The 17,365-nt window shown below is 42.5% G+C and overlaps 1 pseudogene; it reads left to right on the top strand.

Annotated features, from left to right (window-relative positions):
- The first annotated feature begins 15,029 nt into the window (after positions 1-15,029).
- LOC125170640 (60S ribosomal protein L39-like) lies at positions 15,030-15,251 on the top strand (annotated as a pseudogene).
- The last annotated feature ends 2,114 nt before the right edge of the window (positions 15,252-17,365 follow it).

The raw sequence follows: 17,365 nt of genomic DNA, 5'->3' as shown, positions 1-17,365 counted from the left end.
TGCTCATGCCCATCTCTGCAGTGTTGCTCATGGTCCTACCTGTCCTCTGTCCAGACACAGCTTCTTGTGTGAGGCAGCAACAGGACCATCTTCTTATACCAAGGGATTCTATGGGCTGCAAAATCACACCCGTTGGACTGCAACGCTTATAGCCTCCTGTCAGTGCACAAATGGCCTAGAGCAAGTGCCCTGCTGCACCTCACCATACAGTAAATTGTCTCCATGCATAGGAACTTCCCATGCTCACAGGATCCTCTCTTGGAGAATAATCTAACCAATGATATGTGGCAAGAGTCTACCATGCACCGGCTCAAATTACCCCATTAGGTAGGGGTGATGTGTTCACATCACTGCTCACCTGTGACCTGTCTCTCGGGGCTTGAAGCAGGCCACAGTCCTCCATGCAGCTAGCTGGGTATGGGTCTGCTTTGTCTATCCAATAATAACCATCATCGTCATAACCAGAGCTCACTTTGCGCCAGGCTCTGTTCTAAGCATTTTAATCTTTACTATGACTCAGTGAGTTAGATACAGTTATCCCCATTTTATAGATAATTGGCCAAGGATCACATAGAAAATAAGCTAGTAAGTGGCAAAACTGGGATTCTAAGCCATATAGTCCTCTCTTATGCTCCCCAAGTGGGTCCCACATTATAGAGATAAAGGAGTGGGGTTGTGGGGTGGGGTAGGGAGACAAGTTTTTAGTAGTCCATTTTGGTGTATGGTTCAAGCCACGTTCACTGACTGAGCTTTAAGTCTTAAACTGTTTGTTAGTTTTTAATTTTGAAGCTGTTTGTTAATTTCTATCTGACTTCTGTGTGTGTTTCTCAGTTTGTTCAGAGTTTGACACAGAAAATGGGTTGTAAATTAATGGCTACCTCAGAAAGCCCAACATCGACCTGGTCCAATTTTACTGAAGTAGCATAAAGGATTAAAAATTGGATAACCGCTTTCTTCCCATTTACTCCTGGGGACACATATCTCTCCACCTGAATAGGAACCATGTTGGGGACTCTTTGCTCAATCAGGGAGGGGTCTAGTCCTGCTCCCTCAGCACTTGGACCACCACCATATCAACCTCTCCTTCAGTCTTCTTGGTCCTCCAGTGACCTTACCCACAGCAAAATTTTTCATGTAACGCCAGGTTTTCTCCCATGACCGACAAGACTACCCTTGTTTTTCAGTTAGCCCAGTGTCTGTGAGAGACCAGAGTCATAGTTACATGTCTTACTCATCGCTGGAGCTCCAAGAGCCTACAATTGCCCACGTTGAATCTCTCACCTCACTTTACTATAGCATTATAGTCTAAAGCATAAGTTTTCAACAATTACTTATTCAGTGCCCACTATGCACCTGGAATACAGCAGTGAATATGAGACAAATACGGCTTCTCTTTTGCTGCCCTCATTTGGGGACTCATTCAGTCATGTGTTAAACAACTGTGAGGTGTATGATTCTATAATTTCTTCCTCTGAGTCCCAGAAAAGCTGAATGACATTCAGAACTAAGCCTGAAAAGATACCTCTGTATTCAAAAATACAAATACCATTGTAATTCTCCAAAAGATAGCAATTTAGAGTAGGATTTTTAACTCCTCATGGGGCCTACGAGTCTTCTGATACTGTTTGCAATTATTCCGCGTATATACATACATGTGTTTTTCTCTGCAAGTTGTTCTAATGAACAAAGTCCTAAGGTAGAAACTGGTATGGCACAAAAACAGACACATAGACCAATGGAATAGAATAGAAACCCCAGAACTAGACCCACAAATGTATGGCCAACTCATCTTTGACAAAGCAGGAAAGAACATCCAATGGAAAAAAGACAGTCTCTTTAACAAATGGTGCTGGGAGAACTGGACAGCAACATGCAGAAGGTTGAAACTAGACCACTTTCTCATACCATTCACAAACATAAACTCAAAATGGATAAAGGACCTGAATGTGAGACAGGAAACCATCAAAACCCTAGAGGAGAAAACAGGAAAAGACCTCCCTGACCTCAGCCGTAGCAATCTCTTACTCGACACATCCCCAAAGGCAAGGGAATTAAAAGCAAAAGTGAATTACTGGGACCTTATGAAGATAAAAAGCTTCTGCACAGCAAAGGAAACAACCAACAAAACTAAAAGGCAACCAATGGAATGGGAAAAGATATTCGCAAATGACATATCGGACAAAGGGCTAGTATCCAAAATCTATAAAGAGCTCACCAAACTCCACACCCGAAAAACAAATAACCCAGTGAAGAAATGGGCAGAAAACATGAATAGACACTTCTCTAAAGAAGACATCCGGATGGCCAACAGGCACATGAAAAGATGTTCAGCGTCTCTCCTTATCAGGGAAATACAAATCAAAACCACACTCAGATATCACCTCACGCCAGTCAGAGTGGCCAAAATGAACAAATCAGGAGACTATAGATGCTGGCGAGGATGTGGAGAAACGGGAACCCTCTTGCACTGTTGGTGGGAATGCAAACTGGTGCAGCCACTCTAGAAGGCAGTGTGGAGGTTCCTCAGAAAAATAAAAATAGACCTACCCTATGACCCAGCAATAGCACTGCTAGGAATTTACCCAAGGGATACAGGAGTACTGATGCATAGGGGCACTTATACCCCAATGTTTATAGCAGCACTCTCAACAATAGCCAAATTATGGAAAGAGCCTAAATGTCCATCAACTGATGAATGGATAAAGAAATTGTGGTTTATATACACGATGGAGTACTACATGGCAATGAGAAAGAACGAAATATGGCCCTTTGTAGCAACGTGGATGGAACTGGAGAGTGTGATGCTAAGTGAAATAAGCCATACAGAGAAAGACAGATACCATATGTTTTCACTCTTATGTGGATCCTGAGAAACTTAACAGAAACCCATGGAGGAGGGGAAGGAAAAAAAAAAAAAGAGGTTAGAGTGGGAGAGAGCCAAAGCATAAAAGACTCTTAAAAACTGAGAACAAACTGAGGGTTGATGGGGGGTGGGAGGGAAGGGTGGGTGGGTGAAGGGTATTGAGGGCACCTGTTGGGATGAGCACTGGGTGTTGTATGGAAACCAATTTGACAATAAATTTCATATATTGAAAAAAAATAAAAATAAAAGAAAGAAGCAAAAAAAAAAAAAAAGAAAGAAAGAAACTGGTAGCAGTTCGATCACACTCCTGGGACTCCAGTCTTATCACTGGGTGACATCAAGTCAACTGATGTCAAAAGTACTATGGATACCAGACCAACAAGATCCTCTTCTCCCATTCATCCTCCCTCACAGCAGCTGCAAAAGCTGTTGTCCACAGGCTTTCTCTCCATCAGACTTGCCTTCCTACTCTTCCATGTAGGGGAATAAAGAGGTAGACAAGACAACCACACACTGAGAACACAAAAATTATGATTAGATCTGTCTGATCAAAAAGAAGTTTCCCTTTCACTTCTTACATAAATTCATTAAATTAAAAATTACAACTTTATCATGAAGCTCTAGATAGCACAAAAATAGGAAAGCGGTAATTAATTACTATCAGTCTCTCAATTTGGAGAGTCTTTTTTCGAATATCCAGGAAATCTATGGGACCATATAAAGATTCTGGATACCATGATTAACTCAACATAGGTACAACGAGGCATTCTTTTGCTAAAATAAGGTGCTTCCTGTCATGTCTTGATAAATTAAAATAGAACTCTTCCACCTTCCTCAACTTCCTTCTATATTTTCTCCCCTTTCTCTGAACTTCAATACCAACCTACTGGGGCACCTGGGTGGCTCAGTTGGTTGAGCATCCAACATCAACTCAGGTCATGATCTCACAGTTTAAGAGTTCAAGCCCCATATCAGTCTTGCTGCTGTCCATGCAGAGCCTGCTTCAGATCTTCTGTTCCCCTCTCTCTCTGCCCCTTCCCTGCTCCCACTTGTATTCTCACTCTCAAAAATAAACAAAAAAATTTGTTTAATTTAAATACCAACCTTGCTACAATTCTGTTGCTTCCTTAATTTTTTTTTAATTGGCAAACATATATATTTCCAAAGGGGAGTACAATTTGCCCACAATTTCACCTAAGACACAGCATGGGGTTTTCTGTTTACTCTTAAAGAAGTGAAATATCAACTTCCTCAATGAAAGCTTCTAGAAGTATAGCTTGAAATTTATACACAATGGCACCCTAAACAACTCACCAGGGAAAATGCCGCAACCCACAGCTGTTACAAATTGCCTGTAATTCAAAACTCTCTCAAAGCTGTTTCTTAGCAGGACCTACATCGCCTAATACAATCATTTGCCAATCTTTCTTTTAAGGTTTTGGTTTCATAAAATTGATTTAGAGTAAATCTGTGACAGGATGACAGAGAATATGGTGTCCCTTCCCAGGGAAATCTAATGTTAGATAGTTCAAGATATGGAGGAGGTGGGGGAAGGGGGGAAAGGGTGGGCTACATTTTTTAACTGGCAGCAAATTTCCTCTTCAGAAGAAAAATGGCTTTTCTCTGATGGCCTCTTTGGTTATGAAAGGGAAAGCACACAATAGCATGATCAAGGACATGACAATGAGAGAGCTGAATTGTTCTACATTTTTGTATAAAAGGAGTTTTGTGTTGCCAGAAGCAAGGAGAACATTTCCGATTAGAGAGTCAGAAACAAGAGAAGGAGAAAGAAAAAAAATGGTAGTTGGCAGAAGGCCAGGGAGCTGGACTTTCCAAAACAGGGGCACTAATATTCAATTTTGAGTCATCTCCTTCAGTGCAACTCCCATTTTTACCATAAGATCTTTATGAAATTTCCTACTTTCATGAGTGGTGTCTGAGGTAAATGAAGGAGAAAACACAGTGTTATACATTTTGGTTGACTCGGGGCTTAGCAAAGGGAACAGTCAAGGTGACAGTCAATTTGTCCATTCGTGGGTTCGAGCTCCACATTGGGCTCTGCACTGACAACGCAGAGCCTACCTGAGATTCTATCTCTCCCTCTTTCTCTCTCTCTCTCTTCCCCTCCTACATCTCTCTCTCTCTCTCAAAATAAATAAATAAACTAAAAAAAAAAGATACAGTGAATTTGAAAATTCCGAGAAGCAGGAAATCAGATGAATAAACGAATAAGAGGACCAAGTCCTCCTCTGGGAATCCTCAGAGATGTCCAAAGGATGCTGTGTCACTTAGACTTTGTCAGACAAGCAGAGCCACTATATGGGACTTACTATAAGGATTACACCTTAGACAATTGTGGGAGATGTTGAGGAATTCTATCGAAGACCGTTGTCTCCTCATCTGATGTGGGCCTGAAGTTTCTGTAGAGCCTCAGGACAAGCAATTGGGAAGAAAAGCTGGACACGAAAATGAGAAAGCAAGGACAAACTGGAACCCACAAGGCAAGATGAAACCCTCGTCTCTCCCTCGCTACCTCCAACCTCAACAACACAGGTGACCTGCAGAATGAGTTGTCACTCTCCACCATGCAGTTGCACACACATCTGACCTAAGATCCCGAGAAGCTGAAGGAGCTGATCCAGCAGGAGCTGGATGAGCCATGGGCCCAGCTGCTGCCTCGAGCAAACAAGATGCACCAGTAGATTAGTGACAATGCACCTGAACTCTGAGAGCGACAGGTACCCCATGCCAACCAGCAAATAGTGGCTCACTATGGGCAGTAGTGAAAGGAATCACTCCCATTTTCACACAGTTTTCCTGGACATGTACCGGGGTCCTAGTGATACAAGAAGTAGCACCATATATTAATCATCAACTTAGAGCATATACCACATCCTGGGTGGCTTTACCTCAACCCTGCAAGGTGTTGCTACCTGGATGGCACAAAAACGAAATCTTCAAAAGGCTTTTCCAGCATTCTGTCAGGACAGCAACTTCAAGTGATGGGGAACACGGTAAGATCAGTGAATTCCATTAGCATGAGTCCATTGCTACACTCCAACTGCTATTAAATGAGTTTCTTGGTCAGGAGCAAGGCTGTGGGAATACTTTGCTACAAATCATATTATGTAAGTCCACAGATGGTAGTCTTGGCAAAAGCACTGAGGGCACGGAAAACAAAACAGGAGGTGTCTCTTCCAGTGAGAACAAAGCACTGCCTCTTCCAAGACGGATGTGGTCCATCCACCTGCCACCAGGTGGCTGTCTCCTCCTTTGGGGAATGATGCTACATCGGGGCTTAGAGTTCGTCTCTGCTGTTGGCAGGTTGATCACACAGAAGTGATAGCAGACAGATCAGTCTCAGTAAGTAGAAGACCATGTTGCTGAGTCCATTCCATAACCTCCATCCCTGACACTATGGCCACTGTGTTCACAAGCCCGTTGGGCAAGGGTGAATGACATCTGCAGAGCAGAGAATCTTGTCCACCTGATTATTAAGATCCTCCTCTACTGAGGTTGCTTTTTGACGAATAGTCACGTGGGACAAACATCTTCATGCCCTGTGCCAATTCAGAAAAATCTACCCATACACCTCCTACTCACCATTTTCCAGTTGTGTTTCTTCTTGGGGGGACCTGTTGTAGATGGCCCCCCAGCAGACTCTAAGTCAAGGGTGGGTGATGGTCCAAGGAGGTCGATGAAATAACCCAGAGATAGCAATCAAGACCTAGGTTTACTGGGGGAAATTACATACAGGGAGTCCAGGACCAGCCAACCGGACAAAGTATCCGCTGCTAGGATCTACATGCAACAAGTTTTCATAGGGCAGCAACTTAGGTCAGCAACTGTCTGTAGCCTCTCCCTCCTTGCACAGCCAGCATCGCAAGGAGATCAAGTTCTGCCCTCCAGACACTCTTTGTTACAAAGGAGATGCTCCAGGTTGGCTGCCTCCAGAGCCCCTGACCTTGGATGCTGAACAACATGTTCTTCTGCACATTCTTCTTGAACATAGAGAGAGGATGGGATTTCTACATTCTTAAGATAGTGATTAGCAGGGACCTTCGGGGTGTACCTGCACAAACAAGCCTTCTAACACATACCATACAGACCCAAACACTGAGCACAAGACACTGGCCATCTAGTCAAACCACTGGCCACTGTCTATGAGTCAATATAGAGCCATACCTTGAGCCATCTTTTCTTCCAAGAAAAATGAATAACTGAATGTATTCCTTGACGCACTGTACAACAATAGAATTTTTCCTTCACTGCTATACTTCAGAACCACCTCAGAATGGGCCAGTAGTACTGAGCTATCTGCTCTGGGGATGTGCCAGCACATCATGCAGACCTATAAACCAGGCCTGAAGTTTTCTCCTCCTCTGTCAACGTTAGTCATAGAGAACTCCATATGAGGCCATATGTGTGAATCAGGAAAGAGGAGACAAGGTAGCAACGGTCCATAGGCATCTGGGCCACCTACTCATTCAACTTACTTACACATTCAGCACCTGCACAAGCTCTGCTGAAAGACAGCTTTATGGTTTGGTGGGTCAGTCATCACCAGGTTTATCAGAGACAGCGAGTGTTCATTTGGTGGCCCATGGCCAAGTGTTTCTCCAAAGAATAGCCATCTACCAAGCATGGCAGAGCTCTGCTCTAAAATTCTAAAGGAGGTGCGCAAAAAGGCTCCTGCCAGAGCTCCATACACATCTCAGTCTACACGGACATTTCAAGTACCATCGGATCCACTAGGTCACATGGCAGAACACTTTACACAGCAACCTGGACCTGTTGCAGAGCCTTCTCTTTTTCTGGATGATATTTTGGCCCATTTCTGTAATCACCTGAATATACGCATGTTATACAATCACTTCTATTTTTCTTCACAAATTGAGAAATTAAGTAAGAAAAAGGAGCTATTTATTACGTGCTCCTCAAAAACTCTAACACATGTGGGGACTCTGGCTATCCTTATTTAAATATGTAAGGAAAAGGTAGCCCCAGAAAGCCGTCATCCTTCAGGCCACCCAGTGACTGACATGTGTAAGATACCGGTCCTGAAAATGGAGGAAAGGGCCAAACAATGAGGACTATAAGACCACTTCTCTGACACCAGGACAATTTGTTATAGAGTAAAAAATTCAGTTAATCATCCCTTTGGTTTTTTTCTGCTGCACGAAGCATGCAGTTTGACTGATGGACCAGTCATTCTAGTCCCACAGACTGTAAATAACAATCGTATGCTTCCATGAAAAGGGAGGCCTTCGGTGAAATGGAGAATCATTTTGACTATGTGAACGTTATAGTTCCAAACTATTTGCTTCTTATCGTATTTACTTTGTATTCTTTCAGGCCCAACTGAACAAAAATGCTAATTTAACCCAGTTTAAAAAACAAAGAGGACAGAGACTTGAAATGGGATCGTTTTTATTCTTGTCATCTCCGCCTCGGACATAGACATTTAATATTTAAATGTTATTCCCTGTGAGACCTGGACTTTCAGCATTTTGTGGCTATGACAGAATTCAAATTTCAGATTCTACCTTGTGTGAAAATATCATTTCAAAGTGTGTGCCCCAGGAGAATAATAATAAACCTGAGTGTTGGCATTTTTTAAAATGAACTGTTTTTCAGAGGTCTCTTAAAATATAGCTTATTCTCTCTCCTTCCTAGACACCAGAAGTGAAGCCATAATGCCTTTCATTTTCCCCCACGTTCATTCTGAACCTGTTACCAAACTACTTATTGTAAGCAGAATGAGTAATTGCAAAAGAAAGTAAGATGATTGTGTCTGCATTTAATACATTAATTATAATATATGATAATGCGCTAACCTTGCCCTTTTATTCTAATTTAAAACGTTACATTAATTGTCTCTAATTATAATTTGACTATTAAAAATATGTCTGTTGTTTTCCTTTGTTATTAGTATAATCCTGAAAACACCTGCCCACAATCTACTAAATACTAAGGTTGCAGTGATTAATAGTAACAAATCCTATGAAATCACTTTTTATCCTCAAGCAGTCTGAATAAATTGGGCCATTAAAATAGCTGAGCTTAAATGCTACGTTGTTCTGGCATGTTTCATAAGGCTGCATAAATTGTCACTCTGCATCCCATAATTCACAAAGTGTGAGAAATGGCAGCATTGCAGGATCTAACCATACAGGGTCCGCTACTGACTGTGGCCTGGCAGGGCTTGGTGGGCATGTCCTTCGTGACAACATTTATAAAATTATGGGAAGCAATCCTTTTGAGATTTTCTTTAAAGTTGATTTTCTTGGGGCACCTGGGTGGCTCAGTCAGTTAAGCGACCGACTTCAGCTCAGGTCACGATCTCGCGGTCCATGAGTTCGAACCCCGCGTCGGGCTCTGGGCTGATGGCTCAGAGCCTGGAGCCTGCTTCCGATTCTGTGTCTCCCTCTCTCTCTGCCCCTCCCCCGTTCATGCTCTGTCTCTCTCTGTCTCAAAAATAAATAAACGTTAAAAAAAATAAAAAAATATGGGGCGCCTGGGTGGCGCAGTCGGTTAAGCGTCCGACTTCAGCCAGGTCACGATCTCACGCTCCGTGAGTTCGAGCCCCGAGTCGGGCTCTGGGCTGATGGCTCAGAGCCTGGAGCCTGCTTCCGATTCTGTGTCTCCCTCTCTCTCTGCCCCTCCCCCATTCATGCTCTGTCTCTCTCTGTCTCAAAAATAAATAAAACGTTAAAAAAATAAATAAAAATAAAAATAAAAATAAAAAAATAAAAAGATGATTTTCTTCTTTGGATTCTTCCAGGCTTTTTGCATAGTGGCTATGGAATAATATTCAAATGACTTCCTGGAAGAGAACTGACATGAAGAAAATACACACTAAGGGCTCTGTATTTTGACACATGCCAGAATGGCCATCGAATTTCTGCGTTAATCAAAGTTGGCTCTTTTGCAGCAGACTATTTATATGGGTATCTAACAGAGAGGCAGAAACATTAAGGAAAGTGCTATCATACCTCTGTTGAGCCTTTTGTTTTCTAAGTTTGTTATGGTCCATTTTTATGAATTGAAGACCTTTTGCCTTGATCGAATCTATTAACAGATTCAAAAACAATATGAATTTCACATCAGGAAGCCAGAACTGGCAAGTGTTCTAAAGCCTTACACCACTGTGTGTGTCACTGGCATATGTGACAACAAGAGAGCCCCCGAACTTGAAGATAAGGCTGAACATGAAACTGCAATAAGTAAGTAAATAGTTCAATAACTAAAATAAATTGTCAGAAAAGATAATTCAAACTAACCAATATTCTGAAAAAAATGGCTGAGAAATTTGAGTACGCACAAATCCCAGCCATAATTTTATGGGGCTTTTTTAAATTTTTTTAATGTTTATTTATTTTTTTAATTTTATTTTGTTATCCTTTTTTATTAAATATAATTTATTGTCGAACTGGTTTCAATACAACACCCAATGTTTATTTATTTTTGAGAGAGAGAGAGACAGAGCGTGAGCAGGGAGGGGCAAAGAGAGAGAAAGACACAGAATCTGAAACAGGCTCCAGGCTCTGAGCTGTCAGCACAGAGCCTGATACAGGGCTGGAACTCACGAACTGGAAGATCATGCCCTGAGCTGAAGTCAGATGCTTAACTGACTGAGCCACCCAGGCACCCCCCTCCCCAATCCTAATTTTAGAAGCAGGGAACTGTTAGACTCTGTGAACATTATAGTTCCAAACTATTTGCTTCTTATCATATTTACTTTGAAATAATGAAATAATAAAGAATAAAATAATAATAATGATACAACACTGTACGTTAACTGAGATTAAAATAAAAACTTAAACTAGATAAATAAAATAAAAATTACAAAAAAAATTATTTATACCAAAAAATAAATAAAAATAAAAGCCCAGAAGCCTATGATTCTATTTGTAACCTCACCAATTGCGTGGTGAAAGAAGGTGTTGGAAGGGTGAGCCTGATGCCCTAGAAAAGCAAAGGACCAGACCCCTTGCAGATACTTCCTCAGAGTAGAGATGAGGGCATCAGGATCTCATGATTCAAAGACACTAGGCACTAAAATCACCCAACCACCTCCCTGGCCCTGATTCCATGCTGGTACCACCTCCAGCGGGTAATTTGGCTTCCCAGGTAAATCTTCTACAGGAACACTGTTGAGCCACAGAGATAACATTCTGGTCCCCCTTGGCATCCATTTACTCAACAAATACTCATTGAGCAACTTCCGTGTACCAAGCACCCTGCCAGGCACTGGGCAATGCAGTCGTGAACTACTGCCCTATGGACCGGAAGCTTAGTCAGAGAGCAGACATTAAACAAATTAACGTAGAAATAAACTACTGCCCTATGGACCGGAAGCTTAGTCAGAGAGCAGACATTAAACAAATTAACGTAGAAATAAACGTATAGTTATAAACTTTTTATGAAGTGCTATGAAGGAAAGATAAGAAACAATAACTGGGAGGACTTAACTTGGATTGGAAGGTCAGGAAGGCCCTCTGTGTGGAAGAGATGTATAAGTTGACATTCCAAGTGTGCAGGGTTGGGAGGGAACAGCACCCACAGAGGGACCAGCAGGTCGGAGGACCTAGAGGTAAGATGGGCTTGGAGCGAGTGAGGCTCTCCATCTGAAAAAATGCTAGCGTGCATAAATAGAAGGAGGATGGAGGTGAGGGCTGCCTGAGACAAAGTTGGAAAGGAAGGCTGGGCTCAGAGCAAGCAGGGCCAAACTCCGTCAAGTTTGGACTTTATTCCGATACTAGCCAGACAAAGAAGGAATCAAAGATTGAGAGGAACATGATCCAAACAATATTCCTTAAAGATCACTCCAGTCAGCCTGTGGCGAAAGAACTGGAGGGGAGCAAGAGTGGAGGTGGGGAAATGTTTGGGAACTCTTGTGGAAGTCCAGGTGAGAGATGAAGACGCCATTTGCTAGGATGCAGAGAAGCCCTCGTCAATTATAAATTACTAAAATCGTGCTTCGATTGAACCATCGGTCTCTTCTGAGTTTGGCCACGGGGTTTCCGGGCACAACTCCAGCTGTAAGGCTAAAGTACAGATTCTGCACCTGTAAAGCTGACAGCTGCACTCTGTTCTGCCTCCCCAGGCTCGGTCTGGGTGACTGGCCTCCCTGGATGCCATCCTTCTCTCCTCACACCCCAGGTAGGATTGAACAGGACACGTCCTTCAGTAAACCAGCCTTGGGAACAGAGCCATATATAGAATGTGAATTAGCAAGTTTGCCACTTGCTCTTCCTATGGTGAGCGCTGCCCCCTACCTATGTAGCTATTACAAGTCACTAGGTCAACGTTGAGTTTGATCTCCATTAGAAAATCTCTGTTCCCCAGTCATTTCCGACTGATAATAGCAGTTACTGAGCACACAACATGTGCCAAACTCTGCTCTAAGCACCCTACATGGATCCATCCATCTCCATGCATTTAAACATCGGGGTGTCACAGGGCTCAGCCCTCAGTCCTCTACTTATGTGGGCTCACTCCCTAAGTGAACTCATCCATTTGCATGGTTTCAAATGCCATCTACATGCCGACAATTCCCGACTTTCTCTCTCCTCTCGCTCTTGAACTCCCGATTCTATACAGCTGTCTCCTCAACATCTCCTCTAGGCTAGCTAGTTGGTATCCACCTTCCCAAACTGAACTCCTGATTCCTCCCCTTCAGAAGTAAAACATTTCCCTCAGCATTCCCCCACCTAAGTAAATGGCAATCCATTTTTCCCACTGGAAACCTTTTGCGGAGACAGAAGCTGAGGTCTGCCTTTGCTCTCCTTGGTCCACCTCCTCACCAGGTGAGGCACGTGAGGAAGGTAAAAGGGGGAAAAGGGCCTCGAGATGGGTGCTTTTGTCTTTGCAGGCTGGTACCCTCTGATTAGCAGTTCACACTGCTACATCTCTCTTTCAGGGGGTGTGTTTGGGGTCTTCCACTCCCTCCCTTCCAACAGTAGTCTCTGAAAGTAGACCCCACAAAGACTCTTCCTATTGTAGATATCTCATCTTCTTAGGTAGTGACCCCACCGCCACCTTCTACAGAGTTCTCTCTAGACCAGAGGGTACCCTCTTGTCAAACTCAGGCTGCTCCCATTTTAGCCCTTTCTCCTTGCTGTGTGGGCAGGGTCATCGCCAGCTAGTCTCTCCTTTGACATTTTCCAAGGACAGCCAAACACCCACTTCTGAGTCTTGTAAATCCAAGGAATAGGTCACTTCTCTGTGAAATCTTCCTGCATCCCCATTACTTGATTTGAAGCAGGTGGAGGAAAGGGGGAGAAATGTAGAACATGCTGCCAGCTCTCTCTAAAGAGGTTCTCTTGCACCAACCCCTTTTCTCATCCCTCACTTCTTTTCCAATATACAGTCTGAAGGTAGGCTACGTGTGACTTTTGGGCCACCTATTAGCACGACCTATGTAGATACTCTCTTTAGAGTATCTCCACCCTCAGCAAACTCATCTCTCTCTCTCTCTCTCTCTCTCCTCTCCCTGTCTTTCTCTCTCCCTCTCTTTCTCTCTCCCTCTCTTTCTGTCTCTCAATCTATACTATCCAGTATAGTAGCCATAAGCCACACGTGGCTATTTTAATTAAAATGAATTACAATTAAATAAAGTTTAAAATTCAGGTCCTTGGTTACACTAGCCACATTTCAAGTGCTTGTTTCTATCATCACAGAAAGTTCCATTAGATGGCCCTGCTCTAGATCCTGAGCTTGCATGGCTTACCTTACCTTACATGGCTTTTGTAGATTGCGCATAACCCAACATGGCTGCTAACCCCAAGTCTCTAAAGAAAGGCCCCTCAAATGCCGACAGGCAACAAGCACTAAATAGCAAGAAGCAAATACAGTCAAGTGTGAAGAACAGGTTGTGGAAGTTAGAGTGTATCCACCATGCTAGAAGGAAAAGTCGAAACTCAGCCCCAGCCCTGGTTGCCATGTGAAAGTGTGAGCCCAGCAATGCCAGTGCTTTCAAGTTTCAACTGAACCTAGGAATACAGAGATTTATGTAAAATCTTCATGTTTAAAATTAAGATCTTTTTTTTCTAATTATACATGCTCATTGTAAAGTAGTCAAGAGATACATAAATCTACATGAAATAATAAATATCACCTAAAATGCTGTTACTTTTCATTGGCCATCACTAACATTTGGTGACCATATTTTCATGCACCAGCACCTCTTTATACCTATACACACGCAAGTATAATAATACCTAAGTGGAATATTACACATGCTATTTTTTGTCATGGACAATATTTTGTGACTTTTTCCCTTGCCTTCCCCATTCTCCCATTTTTAATTTTTCACTGGTGGCTGGGGCCAAACAAAAAGGTCCAGGTCAAAGACCCTCAATTTTTCATTTTTGCCTTTCACATACCCTAATTTCACACTCTGTGTTTCTTGGTTTAAATTTTCTAGAGAAAAAAATCTAACATTCCATTGGATGAACCATTGACCAGCCTACTGCTAGTCTCAACAGCTTTGAACGAGACCTAAGTCCTACTCCTTAATGTGAGTTATAGATAGAGGTAGCTCCCAGACAAGGTAGCTGAGAGCTGAAGAAGCCTCAAAAATATTTCTGCTGCTGAGTGAGTAGTATAGCACAGTGGCTAAAAGCAAGATTTTTGGAGTCAGACCTAGATTTGAATTCCAAATCCACCACCTTGTTGTGTGACCTTGAGCCAGTTATTTAACCTCTCTGTGCTGAATTTTCTTTATCTCAAAATTAAGAATCATAATAGTACCTAACTTTTAAGGTTGTTCTGAAGATGTAAGTGTAAAAGGTTTAGAACAGTATTTGGCCCGTGGTAAATATTCAATAAATGTTAGCTAGTGATAATTTTTTCTTTATTTTTCACCTTATCTGAAGAGTGTGCAGTTGCAAAAGCTTCCATTCAATGAGCCCACTGAAGAGAAAGGCTCTATTCTACATAATAGGTATCTCTCTAATACAACAAGAATTTTTTTTTTATATTTTAGGAAATTGTAACATCCAAAATATCTATTGTGTTTCTGTTTTCAGAGGTTTCAGACTAACCAAGCTTCTACCAATAGTTTCTACCACTCATTCATATGACCTGTATAGAATGGGCTTTGTTCTTTTATTCCCTTTCTTGACCATTTTGGTGGGTGCAGTTGACTCTGATCCTCATCATGTCCTCTCATGAGACTTTCAGGATCAAGTGATTCTTGGCCAAGAAACAAAAGCGGGATCATCCCATTCCCCAATGGATTCAAATGAAAACTAGTAATAAAATCAGGTACAACTCTGAGAGGAGACACTGGAGAAGAATAAAGTTGGGTGCATATGGAATTGTACTTGAGATGGCACACATATGTCTGCTGTATCAAGGTCACCAGCCTCTTACCACATGATGCTGAAATCATCACTACTATCTGAACAGCCAGACATGCTATATTGGGAAAATTATTTTTCTCTTGTTTCTACGCTTCCACACTAGTAGGTTGGTTCAATAATAACTATGAGAAAGTTTTGTTTGCAGTGGGGGGAGGAATGAGTTTTTATTCAAAAATGGAGCAGACATGCTTCCCATCCTCAAAGAATCTTCAGCCTAGGGGAGGACTTTAAATGCATCACCAATCACTATAATTCAAGTAGAAAGTAACAGGGGGCATTAAAAAAGGGAGTAAGTTAGTCCTAGTAAGTTAGGGAGTAAGTTGAATTATTTAAGAAACAACTGGGATGGAATTTAATCCTGCTGCCTTCTTCAGCAAATTAAGTATACCTGTTTAAATGGAGTTATACAGACCATGTCTTGGGGATAAAATTTCACACTGTGTATTGGTCAGAAAGCGGTAGTGGTTCATGCCACAGTAACAAAAAACCCAAAAGTTGTATTATAAGAACACTTACTTCTCACTCATCATAAACTGACAGGGAAAATCTGCCCATCACAGTCACTCAAGAGTCCAGGCTGATGTAAGCTCCACCTCAATACCTGCTTCCACCACGGTAAGAGATAGAGGGTTGTTTTTTTAAAGCAAGACCAATTATGTTGCTTAGCATTTCTGCCTAAGAGAGACACCCTTCATTTCTGCTCACATTTATTTGCCAGAGCAAGTCACATAGCCATACCTGAGTTCATCAGGGTGAGGATGTCTAGTCCTCCCACCAGGAAGGCCCCTGCATGCTCGTGAGCAGTGATACATCTCACCACTCTGTGACTCAAATGTGCAAACAAAACAAAGGAACTCTATTTTCTGGGACTGATCTCCACTCCCTCTGGATCCTAATTCCCAGTGATTGTGAAAGATTCCTGTTCAGGATTTCCCTAAAGTCCTTTGATTGCTTCTAACCCCCAGCCCCCAAAGACTCTCAACCTCAATTGGAGAACGTGGATCAAGGCCCTCAGGCCAGTCCTTGACCTTTTCCTCTCCCAATGCCCTGTTTCTCCTGTGCTCTAAGCTCAGCCCTTCAGTTCTGTTATTTAAAGGGAAGCTTTTGGAATTTAGAAAGGCATGTTCTTTTCAACAAAGCCTGGCTTTCAATAACTGCCTCACTGTAGATTTAACAAATCTACTGTAAGTGGCATGAATTGGACAATGACAAATCAGCTTTGTGAAAACCTGAAACTCTTTATTTTTATATCTGCACACACTTTTCTTTGACAGGCTTCCACTCCCACTTGACAGTAAGAAAACTAAATTTAGTCCACTCCACCAAAATTGACCCAGTCCGTAAGTGTCTTTTAATCCACTTCAGGAATTACTATCTCAGTCAACATCATCCAGGTCTCTTCCCACCTTCCTTCTACTCCTTCCCTTTGACTCTACACCCTGGGGAAAGGGCAGGGTTGCAAACCAGTCACTGCCCCTAGTCACTTTTGCAGGTGGGTTCTGGGCACACAGGAAAATTCAAACATCCTTGCCATGCCACATGGTGGAGACCCAGACACTCTCCATCCATTTCAGCTGCACCACCCAATGGTTTTTCCAGACCCAGCCATGGCAAGGCATATCTGTCAGCCCCTAGTTTTAATGGTAGCTCCTGAAAGAAGAAGGCACCAGCTTTATGTCTAAAATTGCCTTTCAAGTCCCATGGAACACTCTCAGGGACCCCTTAGGCTGGTGGGAGATGCAAAGAGAACAGATCAAGTGACCGCTGTACCCCCACAGATCGGAAAAAGGGGAAGGGATCGGGTGCCTAATGTAACACTTCACGAACTCTGCCCTCTCTATGAAAATTCCTTCTCCTTTCCAAGATGGCTTTATACTTTGTCCTCCAGGCAAAAGGAAGTTGAACCAGCTCTGGGACCACAGTCATTTTGGCTCAAAAATGACATGCTGTCATTGGGTGTGAACTTGGCTAGTGGATGGGTGGGTAGTCTTGAGAGAAACAAAGCTCACCTGTGGTCCAATGTATTAAGTTATATCCACACAAAAATACTTCATAAATGATGCCTCTACAACTTGATCTTTGAAGGTCAAGCTTGTGACTTATCTCTTGTTCTCCAAAATGGGTAGTGCAC

This window comes from Prionailurus viverrinus, chromosome B4 (assembly GCF_022837055.1).
Source record: "Prionailurus viverrinus isolate Anna chromosome B4, UM_Priviv_1.0, whole genome shotgun sequence".
Taxonomy (NCBI): domain Eukaryota; kingdom Metazoa; phylum Chordata; class Mammalia; order Carnivora; family Felidae; genus Prionailurus; species Prionailurus viverrinus.
This window is presented reverse-complemented; position numbering and strand designations above follow the sequence as displayed.